The sequence below is a fragment of the Talpa occidentalis genome, unplaced genomic scaffold (genome assembly GCF_014898055.3).
Source record: "Talpa occidentalis isolate TD23 unplaced genomic scaffold, MPIMG_talOcc4v2.1 talOcc4.5, whole genome shotgun sequence".
Classification (NCBI taxonomy): Eukaryota; Metazoa; Chordata; class Mammalia; order Eulipotyphla; family Talpidae; genus Talpa; species Talpa occidentalis.
Genome location: NW_023604861.1, coordinates 119348838 through 119364478, shown reverse-complemented (window position 1 = coordinate 119364478; position 15641 = coordinate 119348838). Strand labels below are relative to the sequence as shown.

At 33.0% G+C, this 15641-nt stretch overlaps 1 long non-coding RNA gene across 1 annotated transcript in view; it reads right to left on the bottom strand.

The window, feature by feature from the left end:
* Window positions 1–15641, bottom strand: part of LOC119259406 (uncharacterized) — a 114339-nt gene that overhangs the window by 79658 nt on the left and 19040 nt on the right. Inside the window, exon 3 of the long non-coding RNA XR_008554112.1 lies at window positions 12985–13133. This is a non-coding gene — a long non-coding RNA (uncharacterized LOC119259406). The remainder of the gene's footprint in view (window positions 1–12984; window positions 13134–15641) is intronic.

The window sequence follows — 15641 nt, the reverse complement described above, 5'->3', positions numbered from 1 at the left end:
GTTTTTTTGTTTTTCAAAATTACAGTAACTAGTCAATATTTTTAAATCTTTTAATCCATTGTCCTGCTTATCTCAAATGCTCTTTTCTTCAGACAGGAAATAATTGATCCCATAAGGTCAATTTTTAGCTTCAGGTCAGTAAACAGGGTTTAAATTTACCTATGACTTGGCATTAAGGACACAGATTATGCTTTTTCTGCAGCCAGCTACACACAAAATATAAAACAAATGCACAGCTAAAAGCAGGCTATCATAAAACATTTATACATTTTCTGGCAAGAGAGGTGGTCAAGACATAAAAGCATAGTAAAAAATACTATATTTTCCATCATCATGTTTCTATCCCTACATTCAAGTACACCATTTTGTAGGTTAATATTTTCTAGTAACTATAACAAAAATGAAAAACAAGCCTCAGCATCTCACTCAACAGTTCCTGATTCATTTACATATTTACTGCCTTCTATCCTAAATATAGACTTTTCACAGGAGTTTAACTTAAATATGTTTTGTTTTACAAATCAAAATCCTTGTCCAAACCATTTTCTCTTCCTGGATCCTGCTTTCATTTTTGTTTTTTTCTGTCTGCCTTCCATGAATCTGTCCCTCTTTAAAGACCAAGAGGAAAAAAAAATAAGTCATAATAAAAGTAATAACATTATATATAAGCACTACAATGTATGTAGCTTAGCAAGTTCATCACCCCCATCAACATTTTTTATTTTAATTTTTAAATTAGGATATTTAATTTTAAAATTAGGACATTACAGATGTTTAGGTGTTTGAATGAAAACCCCATTGTCAGGGGCTGAATGAGAAAAGGGATCCTAGAATATGAAAATCGCTATGATCTCAGACATTCACTTTGCTTCTGTGTACTCCTCTCATCCATTATGCTGTATAGATCTTCCTTTGTCCTTCCCACCACAAAGGCTTCTAAATGCATTAAACAATGTATTTAATTAAAAGCTATTTATAGATATTACTGAGAGTTAATTGTTGTAAGATAATGCTGCATAGTAGAGATTTAGCAAATATTTTAACAATTACCAATTCAAAATCAGTCAAGATTTATTTTTCAAGATTCGACCCTACAGACAAGGCTGTTACATTCTTACACACATATGCTTACATACGGGCCCTTGTACTTTTAGGAAATGTCATTAAAAGTAGCATTTCTGAATCAAAAATCATTATATTACTTTTTTACTTTAATGAATGTTGCAGTTACTTTTGTATATCTTACTTAGAGATAATTTACAGTCTTTCCTTAGCAATGTATAATAGATTTTCCCACTTCTTGTCCTCATCAGAACTTATTCTTTTTTTCTGACAGTTTGACAGTGGAAAATGTCCTATTTTGCTTTCCTATATATTTCCCTAAATATAAGACTGAGATTTTTTTCAAGTTTATTAAACATTTTAATTTCTTTTCCTAACTGCTGATTCACATCTTTCTTTCAGTGCTCTATTGGGTAGTATATCTCCTCCTTATTCGTTTGTGGGAAGTTTTTGAGTATTAGGGTTAATGTATGTATATGTTTCATTATTATTTTAATGTCTCCTAAAATTATTTTTGTGGTTATTTTTCTTCCATCTCTAAGTATATAGCTTAATATTTTAGACTTATTTAGGAAGGTCCCTAGCCGCATATTTTCACAAATATAATGCTAATAATCCTTTTAATTATTATTTTTAAAGATTTTTTTTTTTATTTTTTTTTATTTTATGCAATAGCTGGGGTACAGGCCAGAGTCGTGAGAGGATGAGAGGATTCACCAGAGACACAGCGGGGAACAGAACAGGCAGACTGATGAAATACACTGCTGAGGGGAGCAGCGGGCGACGCAGGACCGGTCTGCTGCACCATGTGGGACCTTCACCGACTGACTGGGATTGAACCGGCACTGTAAAGGCCACGGACAGCTTCATAGCGCCGTGCTCAACCTGCTGCGCCACCTGGGAGGCCCTTTTAATTATTTTTAAGTTTTATTTTAAAATCTCTTTTGAATTTATTTGATATATGATATTGTATAATATAAATGGTTTTTCCCAACAAGCTCTATGATCAAATAGGAAAGTACCATTGATTAAAAATAATATAAGTTCGATTTGTTTATTCCAGAATATATTTGAATCTCTTTCTGGACCTGGATTCTATTATCTAATCCACTGATCTCTGTGTCTTTATTTTATTTCCCTCTATCCAGTTCTTTACCAGTGCAACTATAAAACGTATCTAAATATCATATTCAAAATGTTGTACTGTCTAAAGTTTAAGTGCAAAAACTGTGGAGAGAACTTTCTGATTTGAGACCTAGAACACTACCCACAAGCTTTAGAATAAAAGGAAAGTTATTTACCCTTTCTGTGTGTCTGTTTCCTGATTTTTAAGTTAGGGTGGTAATATTGCCTACCTCATTTGATTGTCATGGTAACTGCATTAATTAATGTATATCAAAGCATTTGAAAGTGTCTGTATATAATATAGAATTATACCTATTATCATTTCTAGTGAAGTTCCATGTGTATTTAGACTGTATTCCTTGAGACTTTCATTGCTAATTGTAAATGCTCTCTCTTTAAATGTCAAAATTCTAAAATTTATATTGCTTATGTATAAAAGTTATTTCTGCTGCAGTCTTTTGATAATTCTAAAAATTTATTGGTACTTTTTTTAATTTGTAGAAATTTTTAATCTTGAATAATGACATATTTGTTTTTCTCAGTCTTAATATCTATAATTTGTCTTACTTTACTGGCCAGAATTTCGAATACTACAGTCACAGTAGGTATCCAGGGACAATAACTAACATTTCCTGTTAATTATAAGTTTGATTTAGATATTATTAGGATCAAAATTCCATTAGATTCCAAATTTTTAATAATATTTGGAAGTAACTTATTTGCCTGTTAATGTAAGCATATAGTCTTTATTCAAAATGTTTATTGTGGTAAATTACATAAATAGATTTTCTAATGGTAAATACGCTTGTATCCAAAGTAACTTGGGCATGATGTTCATTTTAACACTTACAGTGCTATATTAACCTTGCTGATATTTTATTTAGATACTTAGCAACTTGTAAGTCATTCATGACCCTATTCTAAGTATTTTTCCTACACCAAAGTATGTTTTTATTTTGCTTTTAAATTACAATATAATCATGTTGATCATACAAGTTCTATATCATAGAAATGATTAGAAATTTGCTGAGATTAATGTGTGATCAATAATTTGCTAGCTAAAACTATATTTTCTTTGTCGTTGGGAGCAAAGGTCAAGTTTACTAATTATGCTATTCAAATCTTCTATAGTCTTATAATTATCTTCTGCTTAATCCATCAATTAAGGAGAGAGATGGTTAAATTCCCCCACTATGATGTTGCTTGTATCAATTTTTTCACAGCTTTACTAATGCATTTCTTCACATCTTTTAAGATAGCAAATAAAGCTAACTATTATAAAATTGTTTTATCATTTCAAATCATAAGTTTATTGTAGCTTTTATCATACATTGACTATACTGAGTAATGATTTTTGCCAAAAGTGTAGTATGTCTGAAAGTAGTGCAGATGCATATACTTGATTCTGGCTGTTACTTACTTGGCATATATTTTTCCATTCTTATAACTTTAGCTTTTCTGCATCTTTATTTTAGTGTATCCCCTTAAACAATATTTATTTGTTTTCTGGCCATCATGACAATCAAATCAATTTTCTTGCTTCTTCCTGGTTATTTGTGAGTATTTTTAGGTTGAATCAGTCAGTATAATTTACATGACTTAGAGGTTTGCCAGATGCTTTATTAGTCTCACTTTCTTACCTCTCAACCTTCCCTTCTGAATCCCCTTGTTCTCAAGTGGATGCTTCAGAGTTTCCATCCACAATGACCTGTTAGTAAATCATTTTTTCTAGACTGAATTGCCTTTAATTTGCATTTATGTTTTAAGCATTTTAAAACTTTCTCATCTTTTCCAGAAAAGCTTAACTTTTCTTTTAAATTCTCTATATTTTAGTTGAATTTGTGCTAACTTCTCTAGCTTTTTCTTTCTTGTTCATTTAGTCTTCATTTGCTGCTAATTTATCCTTTAATCTATTAATTGAGTTTTTAACATAAATTTATTCTCCTGGAATTGTATTTGACTTTGTATGTGTATTTGTGTAGGCGGAGGGTTAAAGAACTGGAGATTCTCAGTTCCAACCTTACATCTTCCCTGTTCCTAAGATTCTATTACTTCATGTTTCTGAAGGATCTTTAAAACCTAAGTCTCTCAATTGCCACATTTGTAAACACTCCAGAGTAAGCAAGGATTTATGACTAGTTTGTTATCTTCTTTGTTAACTGACATAGAAGTCTCCTGACTTTTAAGAGATCAAATATAGATTTGAAATAATTGTCTATACAACATGAGCAGATAGTTTCATACTAAATTTTATAGCAGCATTTACAACATCCAAAATGCAGAAACATGTTAAAGTCCCATTATCGGCTGAATGGATAAATGAGATGTAGTATATGTATACAATGGACTATTATTTATCTTTAAAAAGAAATAAAATTCTGACACTTTCTATGTCACAGATTAACTTTAAAGATATTCTACTAAGTAAACAAGTCCCACACGAGAGTACAAATACTGCATTTGCCCTTATATCAGGTACATGGAGTATTCAGTTTCAGAGACAAAAAGAAAAAGGTAGGGGAAACTGGGATATGGAGAATTACTATTTAATGGGGATAAGAATTTCCATTGGGGAAGATAAAAAAGATCTTGAGAAGATAGTGATGATGGTTGTACAAAATGTGAAAGTACTTAATGCCACTGACCTATGCAGTTAGCTATTACAACCTTCCTCATAACAAAATTATACTTCATTCTAATAAGATTATTTAACTAAAACCTTTTAAATTGTTATTAACATTTAACAATTTGCCTTCACAGAATATGTTGCTTTATTTTCAATTACAATATTTGGATAAAGTATAGTGTTTTCTTCTATTGTGAGTGACAAGCTGCACTAGCTATTTTTGCCCTCTTTGGTAATAACATGTTAGGAGACGAATATTCTCCAAGGACAGGTCTTATTTCACTCAGTAATAGTCAACCATTACCCTTATTATGTCTGCAATATCCACCCTTGGTTATATCTTGTTATTCAAGGACCATTGCATCAAGAAGAAATGTGGTGTTAAAGAAGTAATTGTTTTGTTCTCTCTCTCAATCTTGTGCTCTCTCTCTTTCTCTCACTATCTCCCTCCTCCCTCCCTCTAGCTCTATGTCTCATCTCTCTCTCTCTCCCTCCCTCTCAGTACCTCAAGCATTGCTACAACACAAAAACAGAAATAAATTCTTGGTGGCTTCCAGCCATGCCATTGGAGTTTGCCATAACTCCATAACCCCTCTGCCCTCTGGGATGGGACTGGCAAGCATAGAATTTATGGCCTGCACTCTGTCAATTATGTTCTGATGGAAAAATACTAACACAATGGCAGGAAAGAGAAGAAAAGGAGTTAATATTGAAATAATGTCCTCTCCATCAATTATCACTTTTCTCTGACTTTTACACATTTTCTCTCATTGCATAATTTTGTAATTTACTTAACAAGCAGCAAATGGTCTCTATATTCTATCACTCTGGCTAGAACAAGTATTTTAGACTTGTCCTTTTACTTCTCAAGGAATATTTTGCAATATATTTTACTGTTATTTTCATGTCCACATTTTTTTTTCCTAATCAAGCCCCCTGGCCACAAATTTCCTAAAAACTATTTTAAATTCACTAATGTCTATACCTTTGATATACTTCTCTCTTCCTTGTTCAATTTGTGTGATTCTGTAAGGTAATGTGCTAAAATTGAACATGTCAAATTTGGAGGTAAATAAATTTGGGTTTGACTTCCAGTTGTGATATTGCTGGCTTGGTGACCTTGGGCAAATCAATTTATCCCTTGTAGGCCTCTTTCTATTGGCCTATAAAAGCAGGAAAAAAGAAATTCTTTGTAATATTGTCCTGGGGATTGGAGCTATTATTATTAATTATTTCTTTCCCACAGATGGTGTGCAATAAATAATTTTATCATAAATGAAAAGTAATATGTATTATTATGAGTCATACATTTAATCTCATTTAATTCATATATCCATACATATATACATACTCAGAGATAGGAAAAGAGGGGTTTGGAGTTTTTATCATTACAAATTTATCATTACTTACATGAAAAACCAAAAAAAATATTTTTTTGTTAAAATCTTTGTCACTAGCTCTGATAGTTAATATGAAAGTATAACAGTAGACACAAAATTAAGTCCCTGATTATTTTTAATGAAAGACTCTAAAAGTTAGGAGGATTAGAAATATTCCTTCCCAGCCTGCTCCTTATACCACTGATTCATGGGGCTCTAAATTATAGTTAGAGATCATTTTCTTTTTTGGCTGACATTTTTCACATGATTCTGGTTTATTCTCAAGTTAGATTGGAAAAAGTGTATTAGAAAGTATAAGATGGCTTTAGTTACAGAGACTTCACATTCAAACTGTGAGTTAAATGAAATCTACAATTACTCTTTGCATAATATGCAAATCTGACTAGAGAGCACCTTTAACTTTCTAAAGAATGGACCATTTACAAAACTGAATATAATAAAGAGTTGAGAGTGGGAAAATAACTGAAATTTTCCTTTAAACTTCTAAACTAAGCCTGGAAAAGTAAGAAAGAGAAAATGACAGAAATATAATGTAGAAAGGAAACAAACTTAAATGACCATATCTTTAATCTAGTTACCTCTTTGAACAAGAATAATGGTTAGGATACCTCTACCTTTCTGATTGAATGTGCAGTAGACAGTAAAATACTAGCTGCAAAGTAAGCCCCAAATATCTTTAATGGCAGCCTCTCAAAGTCATGAGCATTCAACATTTTCCTTCTAAAACTTATTTTATTTACTGTAGATTCATAGTGACCAAGATTATGGTTAGAGAACTTTTTCACTTCTGTTCTGATAGAACAGAACGAATTCCCTTCCTTTTACCCAGATGCTCAACACTCATGCAATGATATGTTCTTATTTTCTAATTTGTAGAGTGGCTCAATAATTCTTCGGTGGTAGCAGAATTTCTATGACTCTCAAATAAAAGATTCTTTGCTATCTTTCAAAGTCTTTGAATCTCACTGTATGTGCCTCCAGGTTCTGAGCCCTGTTAAGTTCAAACACTTCAAGGTTGTTATCAACTTCATTCATATCCCCTGGTCTCTCACAGTTGCCTATCTTTCATGCAACTATTTTTTTGTATCCTTACATACATAGGCCCCAACCCAAAGATATGTGTCATTTGAGCATCCTGGTATTGCCGTTGTATAATAGTAGATATCTTTAATGTTTTAAAAATGAATAACATATATTGAGGCATTGCACTTTCTCAATGACTACATTAAGAATAGCTTAAGCATTATTTTCCAGACAATCACAACACAAAGAAACTGGCAATATTTTAAGATCGGGGTCAATCCCTAAAAAATGACTTCCTACTAAACAGTGATGAGTTGAATTGCTGGAGACCCTGGGGCCTGTAGTAGAAGCTGGTGAATCTGGTGAACCTAACCAGAAGGTGAAAAAAACAAGCTTAGGGACTGAATAAAGGAGACAGATGTGCTGTTTATGATACAGATACAGTCTGTTATATGATACAGAACATTTCCACATTGTGAAAATTCTTTTATATTATATAGAAAAGGTTACATTTTATCCTGAAAGCAAAATAGGAATATGGAAAATGGATTGTAGGGAAACTCATTTTGAATCAGAGGGACTAGTTTGAACCTCTTTCAGAAATTAAGATGAAAAATGTTGAAATTCTAAAACCAAAAAACCTAGGGTCAAGGTGACACAGAGAGTTCTAGCTTATAGTGTATACAAGTCTGCAACTTTTCCCATTTCAATACTGTAGACATGAAATCAAAGACTATGGAATAATAAATATCCAACTATCTCAGCTAAAAGGGACTTAGGGGATCATTTAGTGCAACACTGCACCTGAAGTAGGAAACCTCTTTGGGCAAAGACACAAAAGTATTTTAACTGTTCTATTAAGTAGAACAATTAAGACTTCATTACTAAAAGTATGACCAACCACCTTTACAAAGAGAAAACAAAATATTAGAAGTATTAGGGGAGCGCTAGAGAAGGCACTGACTTACAACAGGAGTTGCGCCCCAGAGTGGTGAACTTCAAATCACAGGCTTTCTGACTATCATTTAATACAAAGTGGAAATGGAAGAGAATCAAGTCTAACAGGGTAGGAAGGGATCTAAATGAAGCTGTAACTGAGGGACAGAAGCCCACAGAGGTATTCCAGAATTTAGTCAGTAGAAGTATAGAAAGATGACAAAAAGAGTGACAAAGAGTTATAGGGGCAAAAATGGAAGAAAGACAAAGGATAAGAGGATAAGATACTACATGGCTTAATGTATGATCAGCTCTTACCTAATAGCATTAGTGAAGACCACATTATGAAAATTCTTGTATATTATATAGAAAAGGTTACATTTTATCCTGAAAGCAAAGTAGGAATATGCAAAATGGATTGTAGGGAAACTCATTTTGAATCAGAGGGACTAGTTTGAGCCTCTTTCAGAAATTAAGATGAAAAATGTTGAAATCTTAAAACCAAACAGTGGTGGTGAAATGCAAAGAAGCATTTAAAGCCACTTAATTGATAGAGTTGGTTATATGAAGGGTAAAGCTTTTCTCTTAAGATACCTAGAATGGGTGGCCTCTTTCACAAATCTCACATTCTAATTAATTTAATGACTTTGTGTGAGGAATTCAGTATTAGACATGTTGAATTTGCGTTTCAAGAGTAATAATGAATAGGTGTTTAAAAGTCAACTGATAAACAACTGGACCTACAAAGAAAGAGCTGGGTCAAGTTCAATCTGTGATATGATACAGAACATTTAGTATGGTGAACTAACACACACACACACACACACACACACACACCCCTCTTTATTTCTGCATAGCAACAAAATGCACTTGAGATTCTTTTTTAAAGTCTCAAATAGAAAATACTTTAAATAATCAATCACAGCTTTATTTTCTTCCTTTGAAAGATATGTAGAAAAGGATGCACAGGGCCTCTCTAGTGGCACAAGGGGGTTAAGCACAGCACTGTGAAGCTATCTGCAGCCTCTGCAGTGCAAGTTCCAGCCGCAGGCAGCCAGGGAGCTACCCACATGGCACAGAACTCTCCTGTCTTGCCCACTGCTCCCCTCAGCAGTGTATTTCAGTCCATCTGCCTGTTCTGCTCCCCACTCTGTCTCTGGTGAATCATTTTGCCCCCTGCACCTCTGGTCTGTACCCCAGTTCTTGTATATATAAATAAATAAATCTTTAAAAATCACAATCAACAAGCAACTATAAACCAGAGACATACTGTGGGGAGAGGGAGAAGGAGGGATTAGGGTCAATAAAAGTGGGGCGGGAATTATATGGGTAATATAACCAAGATGAAAATGCATGCATTGTGAAAAAATGAAAAATGATGTAAAAGATACACAAAATAAAATTTTAAAAAAATAACAGAAAAGAAAAAAAGAAAAGCATGCCCAATCCGTGTAGCTTCTGTGACACAACTGGTTAAAAGAAAAGTCATGTCAAGACTTCTTACATCATTCTTTTATCGTGGGCTATGCTTTCAGCTGTCACTTATATTAGCTATATCTAAGAAAATATATTAGGTAACTATTATTATTTCTTTAAAAAATGACTTTTGTATTTGTTTATCTTGTAGAAACATTCTTATTAGAAGATATATGTATATATAATATACATGTACAGTTTAAAGAAAATTATGAATTTCCATTTTCCAAATATTTTCCTTTATGACTGCTTATGGGTTAATTTAATATGCCTATTATGAAAATGTATGGGTATAAGTGAATACAGATTTTTTTTATTCCAGCGATACAAAGCTACACTTTGTTACTGTTGTTATAGCTGCTTCCAAAAAACTCTAAGATATGTATTTATATATAAAATTCATAATAACAGTTGCATTTACTATTGCCACAGGAAGCATATTAGATATAAAATCAGCAAATAAAAGAAATGCTGAGCTTTCACGTTCTTACAGCAGTAGGATGCTCATAGCCAAATTGAAAAAAGCTTAACTGAAGAGATGTGCCATGTACTGAGAGCTGAAATTCAATAGCCTTAGGTATTTATTGAACTGTGAGAAAACAGAGTATCCAAGCTTCTATAAAACATGTTTTTTCTTAAGTCACATGTGTTTTTAATCTAATAACTGTAGCTACTGAAATGTACAATGTGAATTTAATCAGTGACATATTACTACACGCTAAAAATAACAATAAATCAAATAGATAGATCAAAGTAAAATCTTCAGATTGTAGTGACTAATATTTAAGTGCTCAATTTGATGATATCCAAAATTCAAATAGAGGCAAAAACAACAGAAGACTTTCCTGAATAGACATTAAAGTTACGCTTTTATACGTTAAACATTAAACACCAAATGCCCATGAAATTTAAAAAATATATATATACTACAGGCTATAAACAAACATATTAATGTAAGAGGTGGAAACTAGGATTTCTGGTTATGATCTATGTGCTCACAAATTGGGGCATGTTATCATCTTTGTTTCCCAGGACCTGATAGAAACAGTTCATCCCACATCAAATAAATCAACAAATATCTGCAAGAGAATGAAGAACATGAAGGAAGAAAAAAAAACATTTAACTAATAATACCAACAGAGCAATGTAACAATGATTATCATATAAATCTGTTCAGTACGTCATCAATAATTATCGATAACCCTCTCCTATAAAATCTCAAAGAGCCTTTCTCCAATGAGAAAGTTTTCACTGTGAAATGCTTCCTAGCTCTTTGAAAAATGTTGGAACATGAGTACACCTGTTTGCATCTGTCCATCTTCAAGATAAAGTCAACTGAGTAAGATAAAGAGGTGGACATCAATTTCACCTAACTTATTCTTCATTTTAATAATTTTCAAAACCTGTGGTTGCTCTAAGAATGACTTTTCCAAAGTAGAATGCCAATCTATTAAATATATTGAACTAGCTTCAAGGAGTTATAAGTTCTACATAGTGTTTTCATGTTTCAAAAATCTTCTCAAGTCATGAACTTGCTGGATGCTATTTTAGAGAAACTGAAAAGGTTTTCTTACTCATAAAAGCAGGAGACTAAATGCACTTGACTCCCATTTCACAATTTCTAATATACCCTCTCTTTACTTACTAGAGAATACTCATCACTAATGACACTGTATAGGGACATAGTTTTAGAATTACTGAAACTTTCCAAAATGAAATGCAACAACAGCTAAAAAAAATAACATTCAAGAACTGTGAGGAAATTTCAAAGGTGAACATGGATGTTCATGAAATACCAGGAGAGAACAGAAGAAATAGATGAATGATGGGGTATCAAATTATTTTCTCCAGAAATATTCAGAAAGGGCTTCCTTGCCCCTCCCAGGTACAGAGTAACTGGGAGTCCTTGCTTTCTTCCTTTAAATAAACTTCACTTTTTTTCAAACAAAGAAAAAAATTCATAGATTAATTCAACAAATATTAATCAATGATTACTTGGTACTAAGTGTTCTTCAGTGTACAAGCAAAGAACTCACTGCCCTAAGCTTAGTTTCTAGTAAGAGAAGCAACAGACAAACTAAGAAACGTTGTTAGCCATTGATAAGTGATATGAAGATTTGGAAAGCAGTGTCCTGGGATTGATGGAGCTAGAGTAGACAATTATTACTGGATGGCTTCTCTGAAAAGTGAGAGAGTCAGGGATAAAAACTATTCAGGAGACAGGGGATGAACCAGAAACAATTGTTGAGTATCTAGTCTTTCTCCACCCCATCTCCTTATATGCCCCTTAGTTTATTCAGTCACCCTGAGCCACTAGAGCAACCTCCCAATTCTTAGCTTTCTATTCCATTACTGCTTCAGTATTCTAGTCCTGGCATAGGGGCTTTTAGTGGTGTAATTCACTAAATATTGATTATTGGATTTCAAACAGTTGAGGCCATGACAACAATAAATTTAACCCATCAGAACCGGTGTAGACTGGTTTTACACAGTCAGAAGTGGTCAGAATTATTTTATCTAATCAGAACCAATCAGGACTGGTTCTGCACAGTCAGAACTGGTTTTATAAAGTCAGAATCAGTTTTATCCATTTAGAACCCATCTGGATCAATTTTACCTAGTTAGGACCAGCTATATCTATTCAGAACCAATCAAAATCAGTTTGAATCAGTTTTATTCAGTCAGAACCAGTTTGAATGAATTTTATCCGGTCTGAAATTATCTGGTTAGAATGGGTTTCAATCAGTTTGAACCACTTTTATCTGGTCAGAACTGATGGGAACCAGTCAGAACCAGTTTTATCTAATCAGAACTGGACAGAGCTGGTTTTATCTTATCAGAACCAGTCAGAACTGTTTTTATATAGTAGTGCAAAGCTATTCAAGTTAAGATCTCATGTCTTAACCAATATTTCAGTACATATGTGACAGATTAAGAATTTTAAAAATGAACACAAAGCATGAGTGTGCATTGCTTATCACTCTTAGTAGATCACAAATTCATCAAAGGTAGACACTGTTACCAGCTGTCTTATAATAATTACAATATCTATCACACAAGATCAGTAGCTGACTTTTGAACAATGAAGTTAATGATTAACTGAACGAAGAGTATGAAGAATTTTCTGTTATTCAGAAGATAAATGTTATATGTATAACATAAGATGTTCTCCATATTTACAAAGTCCAATTATAAAGTCATAAATATGAACAAAAGACAGAAAATGGTGTTAAGACTGAAAAATGATGACAATTTCTTGGAAGAAATTATGCAAATCATAGATGTTTAACAGCAAAAGACCCATGGAAGTAATAACCCAGAAAAAAAATTACTGACCTTAGACAAGATGCAGTCTCATGGGTTATGGGGTGCTGCACTTTAATGAACAGGTCTGATGAGATGATTCATGTTGCTGTAACCATGGAGCTAGAAACTGAAGCTGGAAATAACCTAGAGGCATTTTTGTCCATTTCTGAAGTATAAAGCTGTATATTTCCACAGCAGAGGATATACCGAGAAAAAAAAAAAAGATAACCAGCTAATTAAGCAAAAGATGAAATTAATTGAACAGAAATGATTAGAGTTTGGCTAAGTTCTTGGTAAAGAAAGGATAATGTACTATTATTAAGGAGTAAAATTATCTTGCCCTGCATAGCAGAGAGCAAAGGAGTCTATAGTCAGACATTTTAACATGATATTAAAGTTTTAATAATAAGCATAACTTAATTGTATAATTCTACCAAAGCAACATCTTAACCTTTTCAGGAACATTTTCAAATATTCCTGGATAGACTAGAAAGATCTTTTTTTTGCATATAGTTTTCTTCCAAATCCCAAAACCAATATGCAAAATGTACTAAAATACATACAACACTCAGTTCAGGGCACGATGCTATATTACAATGCATTTCTTTCCTGATGACAAGATTTGAAGAACATTATTTTAAATATCTATCCAGAATACTATATTGGGCAATTCTAGCTCCTCTGTCTCCAACATCTTGCAAATTCTTCTGAATCCAATATTAGATATTTGTCTTGGTAGGTATCATTGTGGCTTCCATCACATCCCCCTTTTCTGATTCAGTAACATATAAGCTGCACTCCTATCTAGAAATCACAGCCATACCCAGAGATCAGAGTTTTACTATCTAGGAAATAAAAGCACTCAATTTCCCACCCAATGTCTACTGCATTATATCCTAACTCACAGAAAATCATCCCCGTAGCATTAGAACATAAGTATTTTTAAAAGAAATTATATTTGTTGGAAAAACTAACACACATATAATAACTCCAAACACTACAATTAGAGAAGTCTCTCTCTTTAATGCAGGTCAGACAGCAGAGTGGAATAAGTATGAATGGAGATTCCAAGTTACTAAGTTCAAACCTTAGGCAAAATCCCCACCTTATCTCAGCTTAAACTCCCTTGGTTTATACATGAAAATTATAAAGTTGATAATGTTTCCAGTGACTGCATTATTACCAGCTGTGTATCTGTCAAGATTGATTCCCCCTGCTCTTGAAAACTCTTCAAATTACCTTAGGTATAAATTATAATGACAGTAACAATAGAAAAGTAGAGGAACTATAAGTTTGAGAGGCTTGTGAAGAAGAAAAATGGCAAGGCATAATGACTAATTAAAAAGAGACTTCAATACAACTAGCATAAAAACTAGCTTAAAATAAGTTAGAGGGAATGGCAGTTTCAATGACAAAGGCAGGGAAGTATATGGGACAATAAATGGAGATTCAGGAAGGAAGACAATATGTTCTAATATGAATCTGTGCAATCTGAATAGGTTTAATTTTAAATATCACATGAAAATTTGTGAATCTATGTACTGAAGGGAATTAAATCTGTGTATAACCTTTACTTTAGGATGAGGCAACATCATAATAAGAATTTGCTACCATATAACTATTCTTTCTGAGTGGAATCAATCATACATATATTCCACCTACATCATAGCATAGGCTCAAAGGGTAAGTTTGTTTTTCTATATTACATTGACAGTAAGTGTCTTGAACTCAAATTGGAGGCACAATGTACTGATTAAGGTAGAGAGAATAGAAAATATTGTTAAAATGCATAAGCTATCTCTGGTCCATAGACATGAGGTAGTCTATTTTTGTGAAATGTTTTTATTTCATAGTGGCATATGAAAATAAAAATATACATTATCACAATTGAATTTGAATGTAATATATTGTTTCATTAGAGTTTTGCACCATTAAATTCAATCTAGTGTTTGGTACAGAAATATATAATATTTAAGACAGGAAATGTAGGGAGAAAAAAGACTTAAGAAAGAACTGTATCCTGCCACCTAAAATATGCACCCAGGCTTTCTGCTTCTTTTGTTGGCATTTAAATTCCTGTGCAAGTAAAACAAAAAATACTCTTTGATCAGCCACCTGAGAACTAATTTTCACTCCTAAGTACATGTTAGGATGCTATAAAACTGGAATTTCAGAAATGCCAAAACTGCTGCTAATCAAGATACAGAATTCCTATTGATCTGCTTAAAATAATTTAAGATTCTCGGGACCTCCCTGGTGGCACAGTGGGTTGAGCACAGCACTGCGAAGCTGTCCGCAGCCTCTGCAATGTCAATTCGATTCCCAGCCGGCCAGGGAGATTCCAACATGGCGGGGCAGACCTCTCTTGACTCACCTACTGCTCCCCTCAGCAGTGTATTTTAGTCAATCTGCCTGTTCTGTTCCCCACTCAGTCTCTGGTGAATCATCTCACCCCCCACACCTCTGGCCTGTACCCCAGTTCTTGTATGTATAAATAAATCTTTAATTTTTTTAAATTAAAAAAAATTAAGATTCTCATCACAATGAACACACTACTGGATGTTCTTCAAGGAAACCCATAACACTGTCATTTTAAAAACAGAGAGTCAAGTCTTATATATATATATATATATATATATATATATATTATATATATATTATATATATATTAGATAGATAACATATAG